This window comes from Lepus europaeus, chromosome 11 (assembly GCF_033115175.1).
Source record: "Lepus europaeus isolate LE1 chromosome 11, mLepTim1.pri, whole genome shotgun sequence".
Classification (NCBI taxonomy): Eukaryota; Metazoa; Chordata; class Mammalia; order Lagomorpha; family Leporidae; genus Lepus; species Lepus europaeus.
Window position 1 is genome coordinate 108,498,768 of NC_084837.1, and position 14,380 is coordinate 108,513,147.

The following is a 14,380-nucleotide window of genomic DNA, read 5'->3' on the forward strand; positions in this document are numbered from 1 at the left end:
CCTTAACTGCAGGACAGAGAGGAGGGGCAAAGGAGACAAAGGGTCTGCCCTGCACCAGGGAGCTCGGGGCGGGAGGAGGGGGAGCCCCAGAGACAGCAGCTTGCACAGCTGCTTAGGGAAGTCCCATGGGAGTTTGAACTGGGGGCCCTGGGGATGGATCAGCAGGAAACGGAAAGATTCCGCCTGACAGAGGAGCAGGTGCTTCTCTGTGTCCCCAGGGAACACATCTGGGCTTTCAGCTTGGCGATCTTGTCCTCCAAGAGCAGGAAGCCAACAGACTTCAGGACCAAACCCTCACCCACCCCAGGCCTGACCCAGTGCAGCAATCAGGGAGGGTACTGGCTGCCAAGTGACTGACAGGCAGGGAGGACACCGCGGGCAGAGGCATCCGGGCTGCTCCCCACAGTGCTCGCTGCCCCAGGCCTCCCTCTGCCCGCCTCTCTTCCACCTCCTTCCACATGCCCAGGGCCAGGGAGGAGAGCAGGCTGCAAAGTCAGAAATCCCGGGGCCGCACCCTCCAGCGCTACAGGTGCAGGGCAGGCGGCACCTCTCTGCCCGCCCCCACCTCCAGACGGGGCTTCGTCCTGCACCTCAGGGTCACACGTGGTGGCACAGCAATCCGTGCCCTAGCGCCCCTGGCGTCTGCTCCTGCCCCTATCCAGCACAGCTCCCAAATATGAAAGCAAGCCTTAGCAACCAAGACCCTCCTCATTCACCTCCGAGAGGCCAGCTGCCCCGGGGACATCCACTCACCTGCTGCCCACCTACCTCCCCACGCACAGCCCCCCGGGCCTGCCTCCTCCCTCGCTTCTCCCGCCAGTGGCCCAGCAGGGACCGCAGCACCATGGCTCCTGCCGCTGGAGGCCCAAGAATGAGAAATGCCTGCTCGGTTCTCAAAGGCGAGCCTCGGAGTCAGACCCGGCTCCCACGGAGGCAGCTCTGCGCTGCTCACAGCCCTCCCCACCTGCTCCGCACCGGTGACTCGGAGCAAACGTGTCCAAGCTGGCATGGACTTGCTCGGAGACTCCCCACCGGAGCCATCTGACTCCTCCACGGGAGAAGGCTCTGTCCAAACGGGGGCTGCCGGCACTGGCAAGGTCGGCCTCGGAACACAGCCACCATCTGCAGCGCCACAGAGTGCACCCGGGAGCCAGCCCCAGCCCGGAGCTGCGGAGCCACACTGAAGCGCTGGGCCAGCTCCAAGCCGCTTGGCCTTCCATGGGCAACGTGGAAGCCACTGGAAAGGCATGGAGGGAACAAGCATTGCTCTCAGGGTTGACAGTGTGCCCAGCTATTTCATAACCGTCACCCCCAATACCACCACCATCGGTGCAGCCAGAGCTGCCATGTCCATTTTACGGGCAAAGATATTGCTGCACCAAATTTCGCTGAGCGCCTGCTTACCATGCACCATGATGGGTGACCTTGGTCATGGCCGGTCACTGGCTCAGCAAAGTCAGGCAACTTTCTTAAGGCCACATGGCCAGCAATGGCCCTCTGGCTCCACAGCCCAGCTCTCACAACACCAGACTGGCTCTTGGGAGTGTGTGGAGCCCAGCAGTCCTCAAAGCTGCGCATCAAGCCAGCATTTGATAAAAATGCAGATTCTCAGGCCGCGCGCTGTCTTCACAAGCCCTCCTGGTGCCCCTGGTGCGTGCTCAAGACCTAACTCGTTCCAAACATGTAGAGAACGCAGCGCCCAGAGAGGACACACTTGGACACGTGCCCTTGGGATCGTGGGTCCCACTGGGATTGCGCCTTCCCCCACGGGCCCCTGGGAGGGCCGTATGTCACGGTGACTTCTAACCCAGCTGCCCCCAGAGAGCCTCCCACATGTCTCTCCTGAGCGCAGCCTCCGGGACTCACTCTCTAAGGGGGCTGTGTTTCCTGGCATTCAGCGCTACCCGGCGGGGGAGGGGGTGCGTAATGAGGGTGTAGGTGCAGCCCGTAGGAAGCCCTGAAATGCCTGCCGCTGCGGCTGGGAGAGCCAACCTCTGCAGGACCCCAGGCCGAGGTCACAAGCGAGGCCTGGGGGCGAGGAAGGAGGACAAAGCCACCTTTGTCTGCAGGTCTGGAAGGACAGTGCCCCATGACTGGGCGGAGTCAGGACTGCGGGCCAGGAATTTCTCAAGTGTGGAGCATGGGGTGGCAGTGCCGGCCCACACCCACCGTCTCTCTCGCCATTCCTCGGCCCTATGGCCGCCTTGGGCTGGTAGAGGGGTGATGGGGTGCCCCAGGCCTGGGGAGGCCAGCTCCAACCTTCCTGGATCACGAGGTCTGGGCAGGTCCCACAGTCCCCCCACCTCATGTCACTTGTACCTGAATCCAGCGCCTGCCTCTCCCTCCACTGGCACGCGACGCCTGTGTCCTTTCTCACTCTCTGAAGATGACTTTGTTCCAAAGTGTGGCTGAGCCCCGGCCCCAACCCCTCCCTCCGAGTACCAGGCTGATGTGCAACTGGAGGTGGAAATCTGTCACACCTGTGCCTTTCAGGACCTCCTGCGGGAAAGGAAGGGAGTCTCCCCCATGCCCAGCACCCCAAGACCAGCTGGCTGCTGGCCCAAAGAAAGGGGGGAAGGCGCAGCCAGGAGCGCCCCTCCTCAGTTAGAGCTGGGCATCCCAGTGCCGCTAGGGGTGCAGCCAAGCGCCTGGTACACCAGTTTATCACACTGCAGCTTTAGCTCTTGCGCACCTGCCAGGCTACACCAGAAATCTCCTCCCACAGTGTCCTTGACAGACTAGAGGAGGAAGTCCCCACCCCCAATTGTTAGAAACAACGGCATGGGGGCCGGTGCCGTGGCATAGCAGGTAAAGCCACTGCTTGAGACACCAGCATCCCCACATGGGTGCCGGTTCAAGTCCCGGCTGCTCCACTTCCGATCCAGCTCCCTGCTAATGTGCCTGGGGAAGCAGTAGAAGATGGCCTAAATGCTTGGGCCCCTGCACCCACATGGGAGACCTAGAAGAAGCTCCTGGCTTTGGAATGGCCTAGATCTGGCCATTGTGGCTATTTGGGGAGTAAACCAGCAAATGGAAGATCTCTCTCTCTCTCTCTCTCTCTCTCTCTCTCTCTAATTTTGCTTTTCAAATAAATAAATCTTTTATTAAAAAAAAAAACAAGCATTCCATTCATGATTCCAATTTTTCCTCACTGTGAAAATCAATCAATATTTGCCTCCATGTGGCATCCCTAATTGTACTCGTGCCGGGACACAGCTCGGCTTCCGTCCTGGAAGGATGGTGACCCTTGGCAGATGGCTTCCCACGAGTCCGACACTGTGGGGAGCACTTCCTCTCCTCTTACCCTGTCAGCAACACCATGAGCCAGGCAGGTTCTGAGTTGATACCCATTTCACAGGTGGAAAGAGCAAGGCCCAGAGAACAAGCAGCTTACCTCTCTGAGGCACATGGTTGCTGAGAGGCAGAGCAGCAAGTGAAACCCGTCTGTGTGCGTGCGTCAGAGCTGAGTGCTGACTGTCTCTCCCCGGGAGGCCTGGGAAGAGGGGATATCTCAGGGAAGGTGGCTCCCTGTTGGCCGCTCTAGCCCATGGAGCTTTGGAAATCTCTTCGGCGGGTGACTCTGATGCTTGCTGAAGCTGTATAACCATCACTACAGCAGGGGACTTCAGAAATTGGTGGGAAAAGAGAATTGAAACATAAGCTTCTTTTGGTGCCAAAATTTTTGAAATGCGCTCCTACGTTTTTCATAATATATGCTTTCCACGGACTTTAGAAACACCCCTGCAGTTTTTAAATGCTATTCTCCCCTTTTTTTATTTTTTTGAATTAATATGTATTTATTCGAGAGGCAGAGAGACAGAGAAAGTTCCCATCTGCTGGCTGGACTTCCTAAATGCTCTCAACAGCCAGAGCTGGGCCCCGCCAAAGCCAGGAGCCAGCAACCCCAACCAGGTCTCCAGGAGATCCAGGTCCCTGAGTCGTCGGCCCTGCCTCCCCCGGCCAGCATCAGCGGGAAGCTGGAGTCGGGAACCGGTGAGCCCACTTGGGGTTTGGGTTTCTAGATGGCAGCTACACCAGTGTCTCAACTCCTAGGCCAACACCTCCCCTTCCCTCCCCTTTCTAATTATAGAAGCAATACACGTTTGTTGTAGCCAGTGACAGTTCTCAGACCGCAACGGCAAAAGTGTATCCTTTTTAAGACAACACAGCGGGGTCCTGGCCCATTTTGATCAAGCAGGAGCCACGAGGGAGCGTCGAGTGTCCGCTCCTGCCACCGTCTCTGTGCCCTTCAGCAGGCCCTGTTAGCTTTCGGAGCTTCAGTCTCCAGGTCCACACAATGGGGAAAATCCCCCAGCAATCTGACCAGGCGATTCGGTGGTCCAAGCAGGAAGCTCTTCGGAGTGCTTTAAAATTCCCCGGCAATGCTTTATGTTGTGAACCCGAGGCCGTGAGGACCCCGTGTGTGCTGCCATAATGCAGAACAAAATGTAACCATTTCAATCAGAAATGTAATGTCTTGGCATAAGGATACATTCGCGAACCACTTAGCAGGTTCAGCTGGCAGAGCTGGCCGAGACTGGGCCTTGAGGATCATGCATGTTCAAGGTCATGCAGCTGGAGTGCCCCCTCCAGGGCTCTTTCCCTCCCCCTGCCCCACGCCACCATGCTTGGGGCTCAGCGTCACAAGGACACTGTCCCTGGCCTCCATCTCAGCCATGCCGCCATCTCGCCGGCTTCTCTTCTTCCAACTCGCCCCCTCCTAGCCTGCTTCCTTTGCCATCCCCAGTACGGGACAGGAACAGCAAGCCCCTGCAGGCAGCCCCACAGGTAGGCACGCCATGCACCTGCCAATGACTCCCGAATTCCCATCCCAGCCCTGCATGGGCATCTTCCTGAAGTCTAACTCTTTTCCCTACCACTCACCCACTATCTTCCACAGTCACACTTGATTTCCCCCGAAGCAAAATGTCTTTCTTTCCCAAATGTCCATGTTTCGGTGATTGTCACAGACATTCACCAACTGCCCAAGCCAGAAAAAAAAAAAAAAGTCAAGAAATTAAGACACGGGTTTGGAAGCCAGAATTCCTGGCATCCTCACACAGGCTTGTCCCGGGCCAGGGGCACAGCACAGGCAGATGAAGTGGCACCTCCCTGCGGCTTTCTCGGGGACAGGATGGTTACCACGTGAACATCTACCTTGCAAGAGCAGCTGTTAAGTAAGGTCACCCTGTAAAGTTCTTAGAAAAGTGCCCACAGGGGCTGGCATTGTGGTGCAGTGGGTTAAGCCACTGCCTGCAGCACCGGCATCCCATACCAGAGCGCCAGTTCAACTCCCAGCTGCTCTGCTTCCAATCCAGCTCCCTGCTAATGCACCTGGGAAAGCGGTAGCAGATAGCCCAAGTGTTTGGGGTCCCTGCCACCCACATGAGAGCCAGATGGAATTCCTGGCTGCTGGTTCCTGGCTTCAGCCCGGACCAAACCTGGCTGTTGGGACCATTTGGGGAGTGTCACTCTGCTTTTCAAATAAATAAAGAGCGAGCCAGAAGGCCAGGGTAAGGAGAGAAAAAGGGCGTGGTGAGGCAGGTGGATGTTATCTGAAAAAAGCAATGCGAAGTCTGGGGAAAGGCAGAGCCCAGGGCATTACTTGGCCATCAACAGGCTCTGTCGTGTACAATACACAGGGCTCACGTTCACGAGCACTTTGCAAAGCCCTTGGAATGCAGAGCACAAAGCAGGAACTGTCATGGAAGCCTGAGCCCCAGAAAGCAACCATGTCTCGCAGCAGCTCAAGCACCCTGCTAATGCCAGAGGATGACAGAGGGGACATCTGGTGTGGGGGTGGGGAGGGGGCTGCCTGGAAAGTGAGAGCTTTCTGGCCACCATGGCCAGCGCTGTGCCGATCTGAAGCCAGGAGCCAGGTGCTTCTCCTGGTCTCCCATGCAGGTGCAGGGCCCAAGCACTTGGGCCATCCTCCACTGACCTCCTGGGCCACAGCAGAGAGCTGGACTGGAAGAGGAGCAGCCGGGACTAGAACTGGCACCCATATGGGATGCGGGCACCACAGGCGGAGGATTAACCAAGTGAGCCACGGCGCCAGCCCCTCAAGGGACTCTTAAACAGTGATGCAAAGGCCCTGAGACTTGGCCACAGGACAGCAGCCGATGCCGTTTGCATTTCAAGAGATCCACCTGGTCGCCTGTGGAGGCCGCAGTAGGGAGAAGGTGAAGTCTCTTTTGGGGGTGCAGCCACCCAAAGTCACTGGGAGTAACACAGAGGAGGCAGGGAGGAAACAGAATTAGAAAAGCTTGGCCCCCCTAGAGCCTTATTCCATATGTGCTTTTCCTTCTTTCTTTTAAAAAAATTTATTTATTTGAAAGGTAGAGTGACAGAGAGAGGGAAAGAGAGAGATCTCTCACTCACTGGTTCACTTCCCAAACGGTCACAACGGCCAGGGCTGGGCCAGGATGCAGCCAGGAGCCAGGAACTCCTTAGGGGTCTTCCTTGTGACTGGCAGGGGCCCCAGTACTTGGGCCATCCTCCACTGCCTTCCTTGGCACGCTGGCAAGAAGCAGGGTGGGAGACAGAGCAGCTGGGACCCCAAACGGTGCTCCAGTGGTTGCAGGCAGCAGCTTAACCCACCGTGCCTCCACACCAGCCCCCCAAGCTCCTTCCTGAAACAGCCCAGTGCATGGCACCCCCACGGCTTGGTTGCTGCCTCCTCCAGGACATTTCGGGTCCCAGACCTTCCCGGGGCTTGCTCCTTCCTGCCTCTGTGTCCTACATGGGGCATTCACGGGCCACCCGGGCCACACCAGCCCCACGCACTCCCTATCACCTCCCCTTTGCCAGAGTCTTGCTGGTTTGCATGCACGATCGATATGAGCTCCCCAAAGAGGGACCTCCGAGTCGCGCCTGCTGCAGCGTCCCCAGCAGCCCCTGGCCCCAAAAGGTCCCATAAACAGTGAGTGATTGAATCAACCCATAACTGGAGGAACAAATAAATGACCACGGCCCGGTCACGGCTTGCTGCATTTGTGTTTCAGGGTTTACAAAGAGCTCTTGCACACATCTCCTTCGACTCATTGATGTGAGCAGGCTCAGGTTTAAATGGAGCTTTAAAAACGCATCCATGGGGCCGGTGTCACGGCGTAGCAGATAAAGCCACTGCCTGCAGTGCCTGCATCCCATACGGGTGCTGGTTCGAGACCCGGCTGCTCCACTTGCAATCCAGATCTCTGCTATGACCTGGGAAAGCAGTAGAAGATGGCCCAAGTGTTTGGACCCCTGCACCCGTGTGAGACATGGAGGAAGGTCCTGGCTCTGGGGAGTGAACCAATGGATCTCTCTCTCTCTCTCTCTCTCTCTCTCTCACACACACACACACACACACACAAACACACACACACACACCCCTGCTTTCTGTAACTCTTCCCTTCAAATAAATAAGTAAATCTTTGAAAAGCACTCTCAGTCCTGTAGTTCCCTGTGGCCACAGAAGAGATGGGGGAAAATAGAATTAGGCACCAGGAGCGTAGGTGACCATATGGAAGGGACACGTGCAGTCCCGTGGCCCAGCCCCAGCTATAGGACTAGAGGAACGCCGCTGGAGATGCACAGCTTTGGCTGACCCACAGAAACAAGAGCCACTTGTGCAGCCCCTGCTGGGGGCCTGACCCAATGTCCCCACAGGTAACCCGCAGGATTGGTGCCATCGTCATCCGCATGATGAAGACAGAAGAAGAGGAACAACTTTCCCAAGACACAGAGGCAGGAGAGGAGCCTAAGCATATCTGAAGACCAAGTCCAGGCACTCCTGGTCCTTCCAACAGAGCTGAGTCATACAGGGGTTCAGGGAGCTCACGGCACAGCCGCATCCCGTATCAGAGGGCTGGGGTTCAAGTCTCTGCTCTGCTTGATTCTGGCTTGCTGCTAACGTTACACCCTGGGAGGCAGCAGAGGATGGCCCAAGTGCTTGGGTCCCTGGGGAGACCTGGATGGAGTTCCTGGCTCCTGGCTTCAGCCCAACCCTGGGCTGTTGTGGGCAGTTGAGGAGTGAATCAGAACATGGGGCTCACTCTCTGTCATCTGGCTGCCTTTCAAAATAATTCATTTTTTAAAAGATGTATTTATTTATTTATTATTCAAGTCAGAATCACACACAGAGAGAGGAGAGGCACAGAGAGAGAGAGGTCTTCCATCCGCTGGGTTGCTCCCCAGTTGGCCACAACGGCCGGAGCTGCGCCGATCCAAAGCCAGGAGCCAGGAGCTTCTTCCATGTCTCCCACATGGGTGCAGGGACCCAAGCACTTGGGCCATCTTCCACTGCCTTCTCAGGCCATAGCAGAGAGCTGGATTGGAAGAGGAGCAGCTGGGGACTAGAACCGGCGCCCATAAGGGATGCCAGCACTGCAGGCGGAGGATTAACCTACTGCACCATGGCGCCGACCCTAAGAAAAACCTTTTAAAAATGTTTTGAAACTCTGGTACCTCCTCTCCATCACACACACATTCCATGAGTGTTATGAAGGCCCCTCATGAACACACCCAAGCTGGGCACTGGGAGATGGCTTCCCCTGCCCACCACATGCGTGAGCTCAGCGAGGGCTAAACACCCAAGCTGCAGGGAGTGGCCGGAGCTCAGCTGCTGCTATGTCAAGGCCAAGGTTAGGATGGGTCATGTGACACCGGCACCTGCCGACCCGGAGGGGGCGGGGACTGATGCAGGGCACACCCAGGGGAGACTCGGAGCGGGGGTGAGGGGTGTCTCCACCTTGTAGGGCAGCGGTGGGATCCCAGCCCTGCCGGGATGCCAGAGATGCCGCAGCCATGGGCCCGGCCCCTCCCAGAGCAGCCAAGGGCAGAAGCCGCGGTGGCCATGCCAGGCCGTGCCAGGCCGTGCCAGGCAGCTCCCAGGCCCTCTTGTCTTTCTACCCACACAAGCATCTGAGCAATGCCGCGTCCTGCCCTGCCTCGGGAAGCCACATTTTTCAAGGTTAAGAAATCTCTCCTTTCTTTCCTTAATTTGTTATTCTCATGACAACGCTGACTCAGTAGGCAGAAATGTGCAATCCCACCCCAAGGTCATAGGCCTGTCTCTCCCGTGCCTGTACTTCCTCCGTCTCCCGCAGGTCAGAGCGCTCTGACCCTGCTTCCTAGCTGGCTGTCACGTGCTTCAAGCCCCCCCCATCACCTCCTCCAGGAAGCCTTCCCAGATAGCCCCACCCAACTCACAGTTTCACTTGGGAGCTGCCCCTCTGGGGCTGAGTTCTCTCATCTGTGAGGCTGCCTTGCCTTGCCACTGTGAGCTCTAGAGGCCTAGAACCGGGTCTCAGGTCCCAGTCAGCCAGGGCATGTGTGTGCTACATAGCTGTCGGGGGAAGGGGAGAGACACAAAAGGCAGGAGGTGGGAGTCTGTGTGCCCGCTGCGCACACCCAGACGACACACTCGTATCAGGTGGGTCTTTCAACAGCGCGTAGGAAATGGAACAAAAGGTTAAGTCCGCGTGCAGACACTGTTGAAAGCCGTGTGTTGTTTTCAGTAATGTATGCTTCTCATGAACTTTTGGAAGACAGCCTCCCATGCACAGGCTTCAAGAATTATTTGCGCGCAGAGGCTGGTGTCGTTGTGCAGTGGGTGCAGCCCGTGCCCACAGGGCCCCTGCACCCACATGGGAAACCCAGATCGAGTTCCCGACTCCTGGTTTTGGCCTGGCCATTTGCAAAGTGCAACAGAGAATCTCTCTCTCTCTCTTTCTCTCTCTCTTTCTCTCTCTCTTTCTCTCTCTCTCTCTCTCCCTTTAAAATAAGTATTTTACTAAAAAACCATTTGCCCCCAAATACACTTGTCTTTCAATCCCATTTTCCATGAGCATCATGACGCAGGATTCCTGTGGACAGGAATCCAGCTCGCTGTAGTGGGCGCGTGCACACCCCACATGAGAGCAAGGCACGCACTGAACACAGCACCGGTCCAGGAGTCCGGCAGCCTGAGCGCTTAACCCCCAGGCTGTATGTCCTGGGAAAAACTTCAAGCTTCTCATCCGGACAGGGGGTTATTACAAGACTTAAATAACAGTGCTCTGGCTGCCATCACACTGTGGTGGTTCAGCAAGTACCCGCTCTGCCTCCCCCTTCCCACCCCTGCAGTGCCCCCTGTAAGCTCTCTGTGTGTGGAAGCAGAGCATGGTGGGGCAAGGAGCCAGGAGCCCATGGACCCCTCTGTCTCAGTGCCCTAGCATCAAAGCCACCCTACACATCTACATCCCAGTGTTCACTGCCTCTGAGTTCATCTCGCCAGTGGGCAATGACACCCATGGCCTCCACACTCGATCTTAGCCAAAAGGCTGAGAAGCGGAACACTCACTGTCTCCATACCCCGGGGCCGGCCTGAACCATGGCAGGAAGTGCAAGGGCAGCCCTGGAGAGGGCAACTTGGTGACCATCACCTGTCTCAGGATCCACAGGGACCCACAGAAGGCTGCCAGGACACATGAGTGTACCCAGAGCCTTGGACCATTCCCCTCATCACTGAGGGGTCTGGTTCTTATGACGCGGCACCTGTTCTTTCCCCCTGCCCGGCCTGTTCCCAAGCCCACTGTCAGAACCTGGAGCTGCAACCCTGCCCCCATGCCAGTGAGAATCTGCATTGTTCTATCTTGCTCCCCACCCCCCACCACCACCACTTTGTTTTAAATGTCTTAAAAGGCAGAGTGACAAAGAGAGAGGAGAGAGAGGGAGAGGAGAAAAGAGAGAGAGAGAGAGAGAGAGAGAGAGATCTTCACTGGTTCACTCCCCGAATGCCCTCAATAGCCAAAACTGGGCCAGGTCAGATCCAGGATCCAGGAACTCCATCCAGTTCTCCCACATGGGTGGCCAAGAACTTGGTGCACCTCCTACTGCCTCTCAGGTGCATTGGCAGGGAGCTGGATTGGAGGCTGATAGGGGACTCCCTCCCAGGCACTAGCTGCAGTTTAACCTGCTGTACCATAACACCCAGCTTTGCTTGCCTTTAGCCTTTGTCTCAGAACAACCTACCGCCTGCTGGTGCTGCCACTCCCCTGGCCCAGGCCACAGTCAAAGTCTGCCCTTGAACCCATCGTGAGGCCTGCGCACCATAGCTGGGGCCTTCACGGCCTTGGGAAGACAAAGCAGGCACTGGGCCTTGTTGAAGCAGGCCTTTCGATTCAGCAACACGTTGCATTTCAGCAGGAAGCCCTGAGCTCAGCTGAGAAGGGGTCTGAGAGAACTTTCCTGGGTGATGGTGATGTTTTACATTTTGCTAGGTGTTTGCCTTACACAGGAGTATACGGTTCAGCCAAATGGCTTGGGGGAGGTAGGTGCATTTCACTGTATGTGAATCTTACCTACAAGTAGAACAGTGAACAGATATCGAACCCGAGTTCATCATAAGCTGATGGCTGAAACTTATCTGGAAATGCATCAAAATAAATAAATGAAAAGTGGAGGCAGCGTGGAGGCGGGATAGAGATCTGGATGTATACAGTAAACATCACCTGTGAAAATCCAGGGAGCCCAGCTATGCAAGCCGACTGCGTCGCTGGCTTTCCACATTTCTGTTTGGAGTTTTTTATAATATTTTGGACACAGTAAAGTTGGAGGGACACTAAGGAGGCTCTAAAGCAGGTGACAGTTTAGTCAATTATAGAACGGTAGCTCCTGAGAACTTGGGAGCAACCGAGAAGTTACCGGAGCTCAAGCCTCAGTGGGGACGGCGGCCTGCAGGGTAGGATGTGCACACGGAGGTGCCGCTGTGGCTTTCCGTGCATCTGTGTGACGCCAGCCTTGCGTACAAAGAGCACGGCCTTAAGAATGGAGCAGAATGAGTTCAACTCTCAGCCTTGTCCGTCACCACCTGCAACAGACAGAGCTGTCAGTGAGGCGGGGGGCTTTCCTGGAGGTCACAACCAGGGACGTGCACTTGGGGGCCTGCCTCCAGGTGTGGGAACAGAGGCAGCAGACTGGGGCACAGGGAGAACCCTGTCCTACCAGCAAAAAGCTCTTGCTTCCTGAGCTATTTTTATTTTTGTAAAAGACACCGCTAGTAAAACAGACTGAATGGAAGAAGATTGACAGAACGCACAGACTAAGCCCTGTTCATCCCGCTTCTAGATTTTCTTGGTGGATTCTCCACCCCTGCCCCAACCTAGCTCCCACTCTGCCTTCAGAACCCTTCCCCAACAGCACCTCCTCCAGGAAGCCCACCATGATGCACCAGACCAGCTCAGTTCCCCCAGCAGAGCCGTCCACAGCTCAGAACCCTCCCAGCCGCTGTGTCGATGTGCGTGCCCCTGTCAGCTGAATGTGTCCCGTTAGAGCCCAGCCCAGCGCCTGCAGCACAGAATGCTCTAAACAAGCAATTTGTTGAAAATGAATTCCAAGTGACCGAGAAAGTGACTTCATCCTTTGCGCGTGGAAAAATAAAGAGAAACCCGCACGGGTCGGGGAGGAGGGGAGTGAAACCCAGACACATCTGTGTTTGCCCTGAGCGGCATCCTACGGCATCGTACGGGTCTGAAGGATCAGAGACACATGGCGGTGTCTCGGGGGTGGGGGTTACCTTTGCCAGGGGAGGAATGTCAAGGTGGGGGGGCGGCGAGCAGTAGCCCACTCCTCAAAGTCCCCTCCCCACCGCCCAGCCCCAGACACAGCCTCCCTCTGCTTCCCACAGGCCCAGCCCCTCCTTGCTGACAGCTGGCCCCTGTCACAAGGTCCCCCAGAGGCAGGAACCGAGGCACCGATGGCCCTGTGACCTTTGGGGGGCGTGCCCAGCCCCGGGGTCAAGTGCTCAGAACCTGCACGTGTGCGACAGCAGAGCGGGAGAGGTTCCAGAGGCGTCTCCAGTTCACCCCACTTCCACCCACTTTATAGATGGGCACACTGAGTCCTAGGGAGGCGGCATATCTGAGGTCATAGCACTGCCTAAGAGTTTAACCAGACGGGTGTCTATCCAATCATTTAACGCCCGATCTCCTGACAGCTGAACTCAGAGAGAAGAAGGCATTCGGGGAATTTCCTTTTTTTTAAAGATTTACTTATTTATTTGAAGGGCAGTTACAGAGAAAGGGTGGGGAGGAAGGAGAGAGAAAAAGGGAGAGAGAGAGAGAGAAAGAGAGAGAAGTTGCCTATCAGGTGGTTCACTACCCAAATGGCCACAACAGCAGGGGCTGGACCACCCTGAAGCCAGGAGTTCAATACTCCATCCAGGTCTCCCACGCGGGTCCAGGGGCCCAAGGACTTGGGCCATCATCTGCTGCCTTCCCAGGCCACAGCACAGAGCTGGATCAGAAGTGGAGCTACGGGGACTCGAATCAGGGTCCATAGGGGAATGCCGGTGACCTAACACACCCACTGATGAAATGTATTGAGTGGGATTTGGGAGGGGGGGGCGCCCAGGGGAGCCCACCTCACCCTGGGACTAAGGCACTCGTTCCCACAGCTGACACCAGGGCTCCCTGGACAGCTCCAAACCAAGTACCTCTCCAGGAACCGTCCTCAACCCCAGCCCCCAGGCACAGGGGCACAGAGCCCCGTGGGCCGGCTGGATCCACAGCCCATATCCAGTGCTGCCTCCCTCCCCTCGCAAGCACCCTTTGGGGAAATCCCCATGCACACGCCTGCCTGCTGCCTGGGAAACCTGCTCAGGGCCTATAGGGCCACGGCAGAGAGTGGGACGACCTCCCTGGGCATGAAAGAGAGCTCACAGCACTGTGGTGCAGGGGCTAAGCTGCCGTGTGGGATGCCTGCCTCCCACGTCATAGGCTCTGCTTCTGATCCAGCTCCCTACTGATGCACACCCTGGGAGGCAGCAGGCGAGGGCTCAAGCATTCGGGTCCCTGCCGCCCACATGGGAGATCCAGTTGGAGTCCCTGGCTCCTGGCTTTGGCTGTTGATGGCACTTGGGAAGTGAACCAGTGGATGAAAGATTCTCTCTCTCCTCTCTCCTCTCTCCTCTCTCCTCTCTCCTCTCTCCTCCTCTCTCCTCTCTCCTCCTCTCTCCTCTCTCTCTCTCCTCTCTCCTCTCTCCTCCTCTCTCCTCTCTCTTCCTCTCTCCTCTCTCCTCCTCTCTCCTCTCTCCTCTCTCCTCTCTCCTCTCTCCTCTCTCCTCTCTCTCTCTGTCCTTCTACCCTTTAGCTCCTGACTTGCCAGCAGGTGGGAATTTATGGTGGCCACAGAGAGGTTTAATTCCTCTCCCGAGAGGAAGTGGCCAGCAGGTCCCAGAGCCGGGTCCCCTGCACCACCCGCCCCCCCTCGCCGGCCTCCCATCCCAGTTTGCAGGGGGGCTCTGCTGGACACTGGCCCAGATCGCCGTGGCCCCCTGCCGCATCTGCCTGGAGCTGGGAAAGCCGGGCTGTGCCTTTGCCTCTGCCTCACTCTCCTTGTTAAAGAAAACCATGTGTTT

At 56.8% G+C, this 14,380-nt stretch overlaps 1 protein-coding gene across 3 annotated transcripts in view; it reads right to left on the minus strand.

Annotated features, from left to right (window-relative positions):
- Positions 1 to 14,380, minus strand: part of IL16 (interleukin 16) — a 128,599-nt gene that overhangs the window by 106,974 nt on the left and 7,245 nt on the right. The window lies entirely within an intron of this gene.